Below are 15,936 nucleotides of genomic sequence, written 5' to 3'. Positions count from 1 at the left end.
ACCATGAAGCTGCGTGGAGGGCAGCCCCGAACCTCCCCCACACAGTCAGCCGTGTTCCGGAATTCTGAGTGTGGGGAGGTTCCGTCTTCTGTCTGCAGCACCCGAGATCTCCTAGGAGCCCTTCGAGAGTCTTCCCCGAGTCCCTCCCAGTACGGGTTGCCGGGGAAATGCGGGGGTTGGGCTGGAAACGCAGGTAGCATCTAGTGCCTCCCCATGGACAGGGGAGGTAATAGCGGAATTCCCCTTGCGAGGGAACACCTGTGACACCAGGAAGCTGCGTGGAGGGCGGCCCTAAACCTCACCCAAACAGTCACACTTGTTCCGGAATTCTGAGAGTTGGGAGGTTCCGTCTTCTGTCTGCAGGACCCGAGATCTCCGAGGAGCCCTTCGAGAGTCTTCCCCGAGTCCCTCCCAGTACGGGCTGCCGGGGAAATGCGGGGGTTGGGCTGGATACGCAGGTAGCATCTAGTGCCTCCCCATGGACAGGGGAGGTAATTAGCGGACATCCCCTTGCGAGGGAACACCTGTGACACCATGAAGCTGCGTGGAGGGCGGCCCCGAACCTCCCCCACACAGTCAGCCGTGTTCCGGAATTCTGAGTGTGGGGAGGTTCCGTCTTCTGTCTGCAGCACCCGAGATCTCCTAGGAGCCCTTCGAGAGTCTTCCCCGAGTCCCTCCCAGTACGGGCTGCCGGGGAAATGCGGGGGTTGGGCTGGAAACGCAGGTAGCATCTAGTGCCTCCCCATGGACAGGGGAGGTAATTAGCGGACTTCCCCCTGCAAGGGAACACGTGTGACACCAGGAAGCTGCGTGGTGGGCGGCCCCGAACCTCCCCCACACAGTCAGCCGTGTTCCGGAATTCTGAGAGTGGGGAGGTTCCGTCTTCTGTCTGCAGCACCCGAGATCTCCTAGGAGCCCTTCGAGAGTCTTCCCCGAGTCCCTCCCAGTACGGGTTGCCGGGGAAATGCGGGGGTTGGGCTGGATACGCAGGTAGCATCTAGTGCCTCCCCATGGACAGGGGAGGTAATTAGCGGACTTCCCTTGGCGAGGGAACACCTGTGACACCAGGAAGCTGCGTGGAGGGCGGCCCTAAACCTCCCCCACACAGTCAGCCGTGTTCCGGAATTCTGAATGTGAGGAGTTTCCGTCTTCTGTCTGCAGCACCCGAGATCTCCTAGGAGCCCTTCGAGAGTCTTCCCCGAGTCCCTCCCAGTACGGGCTGCCGGGGAAATGCGGGGGTTGGGCTGGAAACGCAGGTAGCATCTAGTGCCTCCCCATGGACAGGGGAGGTAATAGCGGAATTCCCCTTGCGAGGGAACACCTGTGACACCAGGAAGCTGCGTGGAGGGCGGCCCTAAACCTCACCCAAACAGTCACACTTGTTCCGGAATTCTGAGAGTTGGGAGGTTCCGTCTTCTGTCTGCAGGACCCGAGATCTCCGAGGAGCCCTTCGAGAGTCTTCCCCGAGTCCCTCCCAGTACGGGCTGCCGGGGAAATGCGGGGGTTGGGCTGGATACGCAGGTAGCATCTAGTGCCTCCCCATGGACAGGGGAGGTAATTAGCGGACTTCCCCTTTCGAGGGAACACCTGAGACACCAGGAAGCTGCGTGGAGGGCGGCCCTAAACCTCCCACACACAGTCACCCGTGTTCTGGAATTCTGAGTGTGGGGAGGTTCCGTCTTCTGTCTGCAGCACCCGAGATCTCCGAGGAGCCCTTCGAGAGTCTTCCTCGAGTCCCTCCCAGTACGGGTTGCCGGGGAAATGCGGGGGTTGGGCTGGAAACGCAGGTATCATCTAGTGCCTCCCCCTGGACAGGGGAGGTAATTAGCGGACTTCCCCCTGCCAGGGAACACGTGTGACACCAGGAAGCTGCGTCGAGGGCGGCCCCGAACCTCCCCCACACAGTCAGCCGTGTTCCGGAATTCTGAGTGTGGGGAGGTTCCGTCTTCTGTCTGCAGCACCCGGGATCTCCTAGGAGCCCTTCGAGGGTCTTACCGGAGTCCCTCGCACTGCGGGCAGCCGGGGAAAAGCGGGGGTTGGGCTGGAAACGCAGGTAGCATCTAGTTCCTCCCCATGGACAGGGGAGGTAAGTAGCGGACTTCCCCTTGCGAGGGAACACCTGTGACACCAGGAAGCTGCGTGGAGGGCGGCCCCGAACCTCCCCCACACAGTCACCCGTGTTCCGGAATTCTGAGTGTGGGGAGGTTCCGTCTTCTGTCTGCAGCACCCGGGATCTCCTAGGAGCCCTTCGAGGGTCTTACCGGAGTCCCTCGCACTGCGGGCAGCCGGGGAAAAGCGGGGGTTGGGCTGGAAACTCAGGTAGCATCTAGTGCCTCCCCCTGGACAGGGGAGGTAATTAGCGGACTTCCCCCTGCAAGGGAACACGTGTGACACCAGGAAGCTGCGTGGTGGGCGGCCCCGAACCTCCCCCACACAGTCAGCCGTGTTCCGGAATTCTGAGATTGGGGAGGTTCCGTCTTCTGTCTGCAGCACCCGAGATCTCCTAGGAGCCCTTCGAGAGTCTTCCCCGTGTCCCTCTCACTGCGGGCAGCCGGGGAAAAGCGGGGGTTGGGCTGGAAACGCAGGTAGCATCTAGTTCCTCCCCATGGACAGGGGAAGTAAGTAGCGGACATCCCCTTGCGAGGGAACACCTGTGACACCATGAAGCTGCGTGGAGGGCGGCCCCGAACCTCCCCCACACAGTCAGCCGTGTTCCGGAATTCTGAGTGTGGGGAGGTTCCGTCTTCTGTCTGCAGCACCCGAGATCTCCTAGGAGCCCTTCGAGAGTCTTCCCCGAGTCCCTCTCACTGCGGGCAGCCGGGGAAAAGCGGGGGTTGGGCTGGAAAAGCAGGTAGAATCTAGTGCCTCCCCATGGACAGGGGAGGTAATTAGCGGACTTCCCCCTGCAAGGGAACACGTGTGACACCAGGAAGCTGTGTGGTGGGCGGCCCCGAACCTCCCCCACACAGTCAGCCGAGTTCAGGAATTCTGAGTGTGGGGAGGTTCCGTCTTCTGTCTGCAGCACCCGAGATCTCCGAGGAGCCCTTCGAGAGTCTTCCCCGAGTCCCTCCCAGTACGGGTTGCCGGGGAAATGCGGGGGTTGGGCTGGAAACGCAGGTAGCATCTAGTGCCTCCCCCTGGACAGGGGAGGTAATTAGCGGACTTCCCCCTGCCAGGGAACACGTGTGACACCAGGAAGCTGCGTGGAGGGCGGCCCTAAACCTCCCCCACACAGTCAGCCGTGTTCCGGAATTCTGAATGTGAGGAGTTTCCGTCTTCTGTCTGCAGCACCCGAGATCTCCTAGGAGCCCTTCGAGAGTCTTCCCCGAGTCCCTCCCTGTACGGGCTGCCGGGGAAATGCGGGGGTTGGGCTGGAAACGCAGGTAGCATCTAGTGCCTCCCCATGGACAGGGGAGGTAATAGCGGAATTCCCCTTGCGAGGGAACACCTGTGACACCAGGAAGCTGCGTGGAGGGCGGCCCTAAACCTCACCCAAACAGTCACACTTGTTCCGGAATTCTGAGAGTTGGGAGGTTCCGTCTTCTGTCTGCAGGACCCGAGATCTCCGAGGAGCCCTTCGAGAGTCTTCCCCGAGTCCCTCCCAGTACGGGCTGCCGGGGAAATGCGGGGGTTGGGCTGGATACGCAGGTAGCATCTAGTGCCTCCCCATGGACAGGGGAGGTAATTAGCGGACTTCCCCTTTCGAGGGAACACCTGAGACACCAGGAAGCTGCGTGGAGGGCGGCCCTAAACCTCCCACACACAGTCACCCGTGTTCTGGAATTCTGAGTGTGGGGAGGTTCCGTCTTCTGTCTGCAGCACCCGAGATCTCCGAGGAGCCCTTCGAGAGTCTTCCCCGAGTCCCTCCCAGTACGGGTTGCCGGGGAAATGCGGGGGTTGGGCTGGAAACGCAGGTAGCATCTAGTGCCTCCCCCTGGACAGGGGAGGTAATTAGCGGACTTCCCCCTGCCAGGGAACACGTGTGACACCAGGAAGCTGCGTCGAGGGCGGCCCCGAACCTCCCCCACACAGTCAGCCGTGTTCCGGAATTCTGAGTGTGGGGAGGTTCCGTCTTCTGTCTGCAGCACCCGGGATCTCCTAGGAGCCCTTCGAGGGTCTTACCGGAGTCCCTCGCACTGCGGGCAGCCGGGGAAAAGCGGGGGTTGGGCTGGAAACGCAGGTAGCATCTAGTGCCTCCCCCTGGACAGGGGAGGTAATTAGCGGACTTCCCCCTGCAAGGGAACACGTGTGACACCAGGAAGCTGCGTGGTGGGCGGCCCCGAACCTCCCCCACACAGTCAGCCGTGTTCCGGAATTCTGAGTGTGGGGAGGTTCCGTCTTCTGTCTGCAGCACCCGAGATCTCCTAGGAGCCCTTCGAGAGTCTTCCCCGTGTCCCTCTCACTGCGGGCAGCCGGGGAAAAGCGGGGGTTGGGCTGGAAACGCAGGTAGCATCTAGTTCCTCCCCATGGACAGGGGAAGTAAGTAGCGGACATCCCCTTGCGAGGGAACACCTGTGACACCATGAAGCTGCGTGGAGGGCGGCCCCGAACCTCCCCCACACAGTCAGCCGTGTTCCGGAATTCTGAGTGTGGGGAGGTTCCGTCTTCTGTCTGCAGCACCCGAGATCTCCTAGGAGCCCTTCGAGAGTCTTCCCCGAGTCCCTCTCACTGCGGGCAGCCGGGGAAAAGCGGGGGTTGGGCTGGAAACGCAGGTAGCATCTAGTGCCTCCCCATGGACAGGGGAGGTAATTAGCGGACTTCCCCCTGCAAGGGAACACGTGTGACACCAGGAAGCTGCGTGGTGGGCGGCCCCGAACCTCCCCCACACAGTCAGCCGTGTTCCGGAATTCTGAGAGTGGGGAGGTTCCGTCTTCTGTCTGCAGCACCCGAGATCTCCTAGGAGCCCTTCGAGAGTCTTCCCCGAGTCCCTCCCAGTACGGGTTGCCGGGGAAATGCGGGGGTTGGGCTGGATACGCAGGTAGCATCTAGTGCCTCCCCATGGACAGGGGAGGTAATTAGCGGACTTCCCTTGGCGAGGGAACACCTGTGACACCAGGAAGCTGCGTGGAGGGCGGCCCTAAACCTCCCCCACACAGTCAGCCGTGTTCCGGAATTCTGAATGTGAGGAGTTTCCGTCTTCTGTCTGCAGCACCCGAGATCTCCTAGGAGCCCTTCGAGAGTCTTCCCCGAGTCCCTCCCAGTACGGGCTGCCGGGGAAATGCGGGGGTTGGGCTGGAAACGCAGGTAGCATCTAGTGCCTCCCCATGGACAGGGGAGGTAATAGCGGAATTCCCCTTGCGAGGGAACACCTGTGACACCAGGAAGCTGCGTGGAGGGCGGCCCTAAACGTCACCCAAACAGTCACACTTGTTCCGGAATTCTGAGAGTTGGGAGGTTCCGTCTTCTGTCTGCAGGACCCGAGATCTCCGAGGAGCCCTTCGAGAGTCTTCCCCGAGTCCCTCCCACTACGGGCTGCCGGGGAAATGCGGGGGTTGGGCTGGATACGCAGGTAGCATCTAGTGCCTCCCCATGGACAGGGGAGGTAATTAGCGGACTTCCCCTTTCGAGGGAACACCTGAGACACCAGGAAGCTGCGTGGAGGGCGGCCCTAAACCTCCCACACACAGTCACCCGTGTTCTGGAATTCTGAGTGTGGGGAGGTTCCGTCTTCTGTCTGCAGCACCCGAGATCTCCGAGGAGCCCTTCGAGAGTCTTCCCCGAGTCCCTCCCAGTACGGGTTGCCGGGGAAATGCGGGGGTTGGGCTGGAAACGCAGGTAGCATCTAGTGCCTCCCCCTGGACAGGGGAGGTAATTAGCGGACTTCCCCCTGCCAGGGAACACGTGTGACACCAGGAAGCTGCGTCGAGGGCGGCCCCGAACCTCCCCCACACAGTCAGCCGTGTTCCGGAATTCTGAGTGTGGGGAGGTTCCGTCTTCTGTCTGCAGCACCCGGGATCTCCTAGGAGCCCTTCGAGGGTCTTACCGGAGTCCCTCGCACTGCGGGCAGCCGGGGAATAGCGGGGGTTGGGCTGGAAATGCAGGTAGCATCTAGTGCCTCCCCCTGGACAGGGGAGGTAATTAGCGGACTTCCCCCTGCAAGGGAACACGTGTGACACCAGGAAGCTGCGTGGTGGGCGGCCCCGAACCTCCCCCACACAGTCAGCCGTGTTCCGGAATTCTGAGTGTGGGGAGGTTCCGTCTTCTGTCTGCAGCACCCGAGATCTCCTAGGAGCCCTTCGAGAGTCTTCCCCGTGTCCCTCTCACTGCGGGCAGCCGGGGAAAAGCGGGGGTTGGGCTGGAAACGCAGGTAGCATCTAGTTCCTCCCCATGGACAGGGGAAGTAAGTAGCGGACATCCCCTTGCGAGGGAACACCTGTGACACCATGAAGCTGCGTGGAGGGCGGCCCCGAACCTCCCCCACACAGTCAGCCGTGTTCCGGAATTCTGAGTGTGGGGAGGTTCCGTCTTCTGTCTGCAGCACCCGAGATCTCCTAGGAGCCCTTCGAGAGTCTTCCCCGAGTCCCTCTCACTGCGGGCAGCCGGGGAAAAGCGGGGGTTGGGCTGGAAACGCAGGTAGCATCTAGTGCCTCCCCATGGACAGGGGAGGTAATTAGCGGACTTCCCCCTGCAAGGGAACACGTGTGACACCAGGAAGCTGCGTGGTGGGCGGCCCCGAACCTCCCCCACACAGTCAGCCGGTGTTCCGGAATTCTGAGAGTGGGGAGGTTCCGTCTTCTGTCTGCAGCACCCGAGATCTCCTAGGAGCCCTTCGAGAGTCTTCCCCGTGTCCCTCTCACTGCGGGCAGCCGGGGAAAAGCGGGGGTTGGGCTGGAAACGCAGGTAGCATCTAGTTCCTCCCCATGGACAGGGGAAGTAAGTAGCGGACATCCCCTTGCGAGGGAACACCTGTGACACCATGAAGCTGCGTGGAGGGCGGCCCCGAACCTCCCCCACACAGTCAGCCGTGTTCCGGAATTCTGAGTGTGGGGAGGTTCCGTCTTCTGTCTGCAGCACCCGAGATCTCCTAGGAGCCCTTCGAGAGTCTTCCCCGAGTCCCTCTCACTGCGGGCAGCCGGGGAAAAGCGGGGGTTGGGCTGGAAACGCAGGTAGCATCTAGTGCCTCCCCATGGACAGGGGAGGTAATTAGCGGACTTCCCCCTGCAAGGGAACACGTGTGACACCAGGAAGCTGCGTGGTGGGCGGCCCCGAACCTCCCCCACACAGTCAGCCGAGTTCAGGAATTCTGAGTGTGGGGAGGTTCCGTCTTCTGTCTGCAGCACCCGAGATCTCCGAGGAGCCCTTCGAGAGTCTTCCCCGAGTCCCTCCCAGTACGGGTTGCCGGGGAAATGCGGGGGTTGGGCTGGAAACGCAGGTAGCATCTAGTGCCTCCCCCTGGACAGGGGAGGTAATTAGCGGACTTCCCCCTGCCAGGGAACACGTGTGACACCAGGAAGCTGCGTGGAGGGCGGCCCTAAACCTCCCCCACACAGTCAGCCGTGTTCCGGAATTCTGAATGTGAGGAGTTTCCGTCTTCTGTCTGCAGCACCCGAGATCTCCTAGGAGCCCTTCGAGAGTCTTCCCCGAGTCCCTCCCAGTACGGGCTGCCGGGGAAATGCGGGGGTTGGGCTGGAAACGCAGGTAGCATCTAGTGCCTCCCCATGGACAGGGGAGGTAATAGCGGAATTCCCCTTGCGAGGGAACACCTGTGACACCAGGAAGCTGCGTGGAGGGCGGCCCTAAACCTCACCCAAACAGTCACACTTGTTCCGGAATTCTGAGAGTTGGGAGGTTCCGTCTTCTGTCTGCAGGACCCGAGATCTCCGAGGAGCCCTTCGAGAGTCTTCCCCGAGTCCCTCCCAGTACGGGCTGCCGGGGAAATGCGGGGGTTGGGCTGGATACGCAGGTAGCATCTAGTGCCTCCCCATGGACAGGGGAGGTAATTAGCGGACTTCCCCTTTCGAGGGAACACCTGAGACACCAGGAAGCTGCGTGGAGGGCGGCCCTAAACCTCCCACACACAGTCACCCGTGTTCTGGAATTCTGAGTGTGGGGAGGTTCCGTCTTCTGTCTGCAGCACCCGAGATCTCCGAGGAGCCCTTCGAGAGTCTTCCCCGAGTCCCTCCCAGTACGGGTTGCCGGGGAAATGCGGGGGTTGGGCTGGAAACGCAGGTAGCATCTAGTGCCTCCCCCTGGACAGGGGAGGTAATTAGCGGACTTCCCCCTGCCAGGGAACACGTGTGACACCAGGAAGCTGCGTCGAGGGCGGCCCCGAACCTCCCCCACACAGTCAGCCGTGTTCCGGAATTCTGAGTGTGGGGAGGTTCCGTCTTCTGTCTGCAGCACCCGGGATCTCCTAGGAGCCCTTCGAGGGTCTTACCGGAGTCCCTCGCACTGCGGGCAGCCGGGGAAAAGCGGGGGTTGGGCTGGAAACGCAGGTAGCATCTAGTGCCTCCCCCTGGACAGGGGAGGTAATTAGCGGACTTCCCCCTGCAAGGGAACACGTGTGACACCAGGAAGCTGCGTGGTGGGCGGCCCCGAACCTCCCCCACACAGTCAGCCGTGTTCCGGAATTCTGAGTGTGGGGAGGTTCCGTCTTCTGTCTGCAGCACCCGAGATCTCCTAGGAGCCCTTCGAGAGTCTTCCCCGTGTCCCTCTCACTGCGGGCAGCCGGGGAAAAGCGGGGGTTGGGCTGGAAACGCAGGTAGCATCTAGTTCCTCCCCATGGACAGGGGAAGTAAGTAGCGGACATCCCCTTGCGAGGGAACACCTGTGACACCATGAAGCTGCGTGGAGGGCGGCCCCGAACCTCCCCGACACAGTCAGCCGTGTTCCGGAATTCTGAGTGTGGGGAGGTTCCGTCTTCTGTCTGCAGCACCCGAGATCTCCTAGGAGCCCTTCGAGAGTCTTCCCCGAGTCCCTCTCACTGCGGGCAGCCGGGGAAAAGCGGGGGTTGGGCTGGAAACGCAGGTAGCATCTAGTGCCTCCCCATGGACAGGGGAGGTAATTAGCGGACTTCCCCCTGCAAGGGAACACGTGTGACACCAGGAAGCTGCGTGGTGGGCGGCCCCGAACCTCCCCCACACAGTCAGCCGTGTTCCGGAATTCTGAGAGTGGGGAGGTTCCGTCTTCTGTCTGCAGCACCCGAGATCTCCTAGGAGCCCTTCGAGAGTCTTCCCCGTGTCCCTCTCACTGCGGGCAGCCGGGGAAAAGCGGGGGTTGGGCTGGAAACGCAGGTAGCATCTAGTTCCTCCCCATGGACAGGGGAAGTAAGTAGCGGACATCCCCTTGCGAGGGAACACCTGTGACACCATGAAGCTGCGTGGAGGGCGGCCCCGAACCTCCCCCACACAGTCAGCCGTGTTCCGGAATTCTGAGTGTGGGGAGGTTCCGTCTTCTGTCTGCAGCACCCGAGATCTCCTAGGAGCCCTTCGAGAGTCTTCCCCGAGTCCCTCCCAGTACGGGCTGCCGGGGAAATGCGGGGGTTGGGCTGGAAACGCAGGTAGCATCTAGTGCCTCCCCATGGACAGGGGAGGTAATAGCGGAATTCCCCTTGCGAGGGAACACCTGTGACACCAGGAAGCTGCGTGGAGGGCGGCCCTAAACCTCACCCAAACAGTCACACTTGTTCCGGAATTCTGAGAGTTGGGAGGTTCCGTCTTCTGTCTGCAGGACCCGAGATCTCCGAGGAGCCCTTCGAGAGTCTTCCCCGAGTCCCTCCCAGTACGGGCTGCCGGGGAAATGCGGGGGTTGGGCTGGATACGCAGGTAGCATCTAGTGCCTCCCCATGGACAGGGGAGGTAATTAGCGGACTTCCCCTTTCGAGGGAACACCTGAGACACCAGGAAGCTGCGTGGAGGGCGGCCCTAAACCTCCCACACACAGTCACCCGTGTTCTGGAATTCTGAGTGTGGGGAGGTTCCGTCTTCTGTCTGCAGCACCCGAGATCTCCGAGGAGCCCTTCGAGAGTCTTCCCCGAGTCCCTCCCAGTACGGGTTGCCGGGGAAATGCGGGGGTTGGGCTGGAAACGCAGGTAGCATCTAGTGCCTCCCCCTGGACAGGGGAGGTAATTAGCGGACTTCCCCCTGCCAGGGAACACGTGTGACACCAGGAAGCTGCGTCGAGGGCGGCCCCGAACCTCCCCCACACAGTCAGCCGTGTTCCGGAATTCTGAGTGTGGGGAGGTTCCGTCTTCTGTCTGCAGCACCCGGGATCTCCTAGGAGCCCTTCGAGGGTCTTACCGGAGTCCCTCGCACTGCGGGCAGCCGGGGAAAAGCGGGGGTTGGGCTGGAAACGCAGGTAGCATCTAGTGCCTCCCCCTGGACAGGGGAGGTAATTAGCGGACTTCCCCCTGCAAGGGAACACGTGTGACACCAGGAAGCTGCGTGGTGGGCGGCCCCGAACCTCCCCCACACAGTCAGCCGTGTTCCGGAATTCTGAGTTTGGGGAGGTTCCGTCTTCTGTCTGCAGCACCCGAGATCTCCTAGGAGCCCTTCGAGAGTCTTCCCCGTGTCCCTCTCACTGCGGGCAGCCGGGGAAAAGCGGGGGTTGGGCTGGAAACGCAGGTAGCATCTAGTTCCTCCCCATGGACAGGGGAAGTAAGTAGCGGACATCCCCTTGCGAGGGAACACCTGTGACACCATGAAGCTGCGTGGAGGGCGGCCCCGAACCTCCCCCACACAGTCAGCCGTGTTCCGGAATTCTGAGTGTGGGGAGGTTCCGTCTTCTGTCTGCAGCACCCGAGATCTCCTAGGAGCCCTTCGAGAGTCTTCCCCGAGTCCCTCTCACTGCGGGCAGCCGGGGAAAAGCGGGGGTTGGGCTGGAAACGCAGGTAGCATCTAGTGCCTCCCCATGGACAGGGGAGGTAATTAGCGGACTTCCCCCTGCAAGGGAACACGTGTGACACCAGGAAGCTGCGTGGAGGGCGGCCCCGAACCTCCCCCACACAGTCAGCCGTGTTCCGGAATTCTGAGAGTGGGGAGGTTCCGTCTTCTGTCTGCAGCACCCGAGATCTCCTAGGAGCCCTTCGAGAGTCTTCCCCGAGTCCCTCCCAGTACGGGTTGCCGGGGAAATGCGGGGGTTGGGCTGGATACGCAGGTAGCATCTAGTGCCTCCCCATGGACAGGGGAGGTAATTAGCGGACTTCCCTTGGCGAGGGAACACCTGTGACACCAGGAAGCTGCGTGGATGGCGGCCCTAAACCTCCCCCACACAGTCAGCCGTGTTCCGGAATTCTGAATGTGAGGAGTTTCCGTCTTCTGTCTGCAGCACCCGAGATCTCCTAGGAGCCCTTCGAGAGTCTTCCCCGAGTCCCTCCCAGTACGGGCTGCCGGGGAAATGCGGGGGTTGGGCTGGAAACGCAGGTAGCATCTAGTGCCTCCCCATGGACAGGGGAGGTAATAGCGGAATTCCCCTTGCGAGGGAACACCTGTGACACCAGGAAGCTGCGTGGAGGGCGGCCCTAAACCTCACCCAAACAGTCACACTTGTTCCAGAATTCTGAGAGTTGGGAGGTTCCGTCTTCTGTCTGCAGGACCCGAGATCTCCGAGGAGCCCTTCGAGAGTCTTCCCCGAGTCCCTCCCAGTACGGGCTGCCGGGGAAATGCGGGGGTTGGGCTGGATACGCAGGTAGCATCTAGTGCCTCCCCATGGACAGGGGAGGTAATTAGCGGACTTCCCCTTTCGAGGGAACACCTGAGACACCAGGAAGCTGCGTGGAGGGCGGCCCTAAACCTCCCACACACAGTCACCCGTGTTCTGGAATTCTGAGTGTGGGGAGGTTCCGTCTTCTGTCTGCAGCACCCGAGATCTCCGAGGAGCCCTTCGAGAGTCTTCCCCGAGTCCCTCCCAGTACGGGTTGCCGGGGAAATGCGGGGGTTGGGCTGGAAACGCAGGTAGCATCTAGTGCCTCCCCCTGGACAGGGGAGGTAATTAGCGGACTTCCCCCTGCCAGGGAACACGTGTGACACCAGGAAGCTGCGTCGAGGGCGGCCCCGAACCTCCCCCACACAGTCAGCCGTGTTCCGGAATTCTGAGTGTGGGGAGGTTCCGTCTTCTGTCTGCAGCACCCGGGATCTCCTAGGAGCCCTTCGAGGGTCTTACCGGAGTCCCTCGCACTGCGGGCAGCCGGGGAAAAGCGGGGGTTGGGCTGGAAACGCAGGTAGCATCTAGTGCCTCCCCCTGGACAGGGGAGGTAATTAGCGGACTTCCCCCTGCAAGGGAACACGTGTGACACCAGGAAGCTGCGTGGTGGGCGGCCCCGAACCTCCCCCACACAGTCAGCCGTGTTCCGGAATTCTGAGTGTGGGGAGGTTCCGTCTTCTGTCTGCAGCACCCGAGATCTCCTAGGAGCCCTTCGAGAGTCTTCCCCGTGTCCCTCTCACTGCGGGCAGCCGGGGAAAAGCGGGGGTTGTGCTGGAAACGCAGGTAGCATCTAGTTCCTCCCCATGGACAGGGGAAGTAAGTAGCGGACATCCCCTTGCGAGGGAACACCTGTGACACCATGAAGCTGCGTGGAGGGCGGCCCCGAACCTCCCCCACACAGTCAGCCGTGTTCCGGAATTCTGAGTGTGGGGAGGTTCCGTCTTCTGTCTGCAGCACCCGAGATCTCCTAGGAGCCCTTCGAGAGTCTTCCCCGAGTCCCTCCCAGTACGGGCTGCCGGGGAAATGCGGGGGTTGGGCTGGAAACGCAGGTAGCATCTAGTGCCTCCCCATGGACAGGGGAGGTAATTAGCGGACTTCCCCCTGCAAGGGAACACGTGTGACACCAGGAAGCTGCGTGGTGGGCGGCTCCGAACCTCCCCCACACAGTCAGCCGTGTTCCGGAATTCTGAGAGTGGGGAGGTTCCGTCTTCTGTCTGCAGCACCCGAGATCTCCTTGGAGCCCTTCGAGAGTCTTCCCCGAGTCCCTCCCAGTACGGGTTGCCGGGGAAATGCGGGGGTTGGGCTGGATACGCAGGTAGCATCTAGTGCCTCCCCATGGACAGGGGAGGTAATTAGCGGACTTCCCTTGGCGAGGGAACACCTGTGACACCAGGAAGCTGCGTGGAGGGCGGCCCTAAACCTCCCCCACACAGTCAGCCGTGTTCCGGAATTCTGAATGTGAGGAGTTTCCGTCTTCTGTCTGCAGCACCCGAGATCTCCTAGGAGCCCTTCGAGAGTCTTCCCCGAGTCCCTCCCAGTACGGGCTGCCGGGGAAATGCGGGGGTTGGGCTGGAAACGCAGGTAGCATCTAGTGCCTCCCCATGGACAGGGGAGGTAATAGCGGAATTCCCCTTGCGAGGGAACACCTGTGACACCAGGAAGCTGCGTGGAGGGCGGCCCTAAACCTCACCCAAACAGTCACACTTGTTCCGGAATTCTGAGAGTTGGGAGGTTCCGTCTTCTGTCTGCAGGACCCGAGATCTCCGAGGAGCCCTTCGAGAGTCTTCCCCGAGTCCCTCCCAGTACGGGCTGCCGGGGAAATGCGGGGGTTGGGCTGGATACGCAGGTAGCATCTAGTGCCTCCCCATGGACAGGGGAGGTAATTAGCGGACTTCCCCTTTCGAGGGAACACCTGAGACACCAGGAAGCTGCGTGGAGGGCGGCCCTAAACCTCCCACACACAGTCACCCGTGTTCTGGAATTCTGAGTGTGGGGAGGTTCCGTCTTCTGTCTGCAGCACCCGAGATCTCCGAGGAGCCCTTCGAGAGTCTTCCCCGAGTCCCTCCCAGTACGGGTTGCCGGGGAAATGCGGGGGTTGGGCTGGAAACGCAGGTAGCATCTAGTGCCTCCCCCTGGACAGGGGAGGTAATTAGCGGACTTCCCCCTGCCAGGGAACACGTGTGACACCAGGAAGCTGCGTCGAGGGCGGCCCCGAACCTCCCCCACACAGTCAGCCGTGTTCCGGAATTCTGAGTGTGGGGAGGTTCCGTCTTCTGTCTGCAGCACCCGGGATCTCCTAGGAGCCCTTCGAGGGTCTTACCGGAGTCCCTCGCACTGCGGGCAGCCGGGGAAAAGCGGGGGTTGGGCTGGAAACGCAGGTAGCATCTAGTGCCTCCCCCTGGACAGGGGAGGTAATTAGCGGACTTCCCCCTGCAAGGGAACACGTGTGACACCAGGAAGCTGCGTGGTGGGCGGCCCCGAACCTCCCCCACACAGTCAGCCGTGTTCCGGAATTCTGAGTGTGGGGAGGTTCCGTCTTCTGTCTGCAGCACCCGAGATCTCCTAGGAGCCCTTCGAGAGTCTTCCCCGTGTCCCTCTCACTGCGGGCAGCCGGGGAAAAGCGGGGGTTGGGCTGGAAACGCAGGTAGCATCTAGTTCCTCCCCATGGACAGGGGAAGTAAGTAGCGGACATCCCCTTGCGAGGGAACACCTGTGACACCATGAAGCTGCGTGGAGGGCGGCCCCGAACCTCCCCCACACAGTCAGCCGTGTTCCGGAATTCTGAGTGTGGGGAGGTTCCGTCTTCTGTCTGCAGGACCCGAGATCTCCGAGGAGCCCTTCGAGAGTCTTCCCCGAGTCCCTCCCAGTACGGGCTGCCGGGGAAATGCGGGGGTTGGGCTGGAAACGCAGGTAGCATCTAGTGCCTCCCCATGGACAGGGGAGGTAATAGCGGAATTCCCCTTGCGAGGGAACACCTGTGACACCAGGAAGCTGCGTGGAGGGCGGCCCTAAACCTCACCCAAACAGTCACACTTGTTCCGGAATTCTGAGAGTTGGGAGGTTCCGTCTTCTGTCTGCAGGACCCGAGATCTCCGAGGAGCCCTTCGAGAGTCTTCCCCGAGTCCCTCCCAGTACGGGCTGCCGGGGAAATGCGGGGGTTGGGCTGGATACGCAGGTAGCATCTAGTGCCTCCCCCTGGACAGGGGAGGTAATTAGCGGACTTCCCCCTGCCAGGGAACACGTGTGACACCAGGAAGCTGCGTGGAGGGCGGCCCTAAACCTCCCCCACACAGTCAGCCGTGTTCCGGAATTCTGAATGTGAGGAGTTTCCGTCTTCTGTCTGCAGCACCCGAGATCTCCTAGGAGCCCTTCGAGAGTCTTCCCCGAGTCCCTCCCAGTACGGGCTGCCGGGGAAATGCGGGGGTTGGGCTGGAAACGCAGGTAGCATCTAGTGCCTCCCCATGGACAGGGGAGGTAATAGCGGAATTCCCCTTGCGAGGGAACACCTGTGACACCAGGAAGCTGCGTGGAGGGCGGCCCTAAACCTCACCCAAACAGTCACACTTGTTCCGGAATTCTGAGAGTTGGGAGGTTCCGTCTTCTGTCTGCAGGACCCGAGATCTCCGAGGAGCCCTTCGAGAGTCTTCCCCGAGTCCCTCCCAGTACGGGTTGCCGGGGAAATGCGGGGGTTGGGCTGGAAACGCAGGTAGCATCTAGTGCCTCCCCCTGGACAGGGGAGGTAATTAGCGGACTTCCCCCTGCCAGGGAACACGTGTGACACCAGGAAGCTGCGTCGAGGGCGGCCCCGAACCTCCCCCACACAGTCAGCCGTGTTCCGGAATTCTGAGTGTGGGGAGGTTCCGTCTTCTGTCTGCAGCACCCGGGATCTCCTAGGAGCCCTTCGAGGGTCTTACCGGAGTCCCTCGCACTGCGGGCAGCCGGGGAAAAGCGGGGGTTGGGCTGGAAACGCAGGTAGCATCTAGTGCCTCCCCCTGGACAGGGGAGGTAATTAGCGGACTTCCCCCTGCAAGGGAACACGTGTGACACCAGGAAGCTGCGTGGTGGGCGGCCCCGAACCTCCCCCACACAGTCAGCCGTGTTCCGGAATTCTGAGTGTGGGGAGGTTCCGTCTTCTGTCTGCAGCACCCGAGATCTCCTAGGAGCCCTTCGAGAGTCTTCCCCGTGTCCCTCTCACTGCGGGCAGCCGGGGAAAAGCGGGGGTTGGGCTGGAAACGCAGGTAGCATCTAGTTCCTCCCCATGGACAGGGGAAGTAAGTAGCGGACATCCCCTTGCGA

The sequence above is a fragment of the Camelus bactrianus genome, unplaced genomic scaffold, assembly GCF_048773025.1.
Source record: "Camelus bactrianus isolate YW-2024 breed Bactrian camel unplaced genomic scaffold, ASM4877302v1 HiC_scaffold_55, whole genome shotgun sequence".
NCBI classification, from domain to species: Eukaryota; Metazoa; Chordata; class Mammalia; order Artiodactyla; family Camelidae; genus Camelus; species Camelus bactrianus.
Note: the sequence above shows the minus strand (reverse complement) of the source record.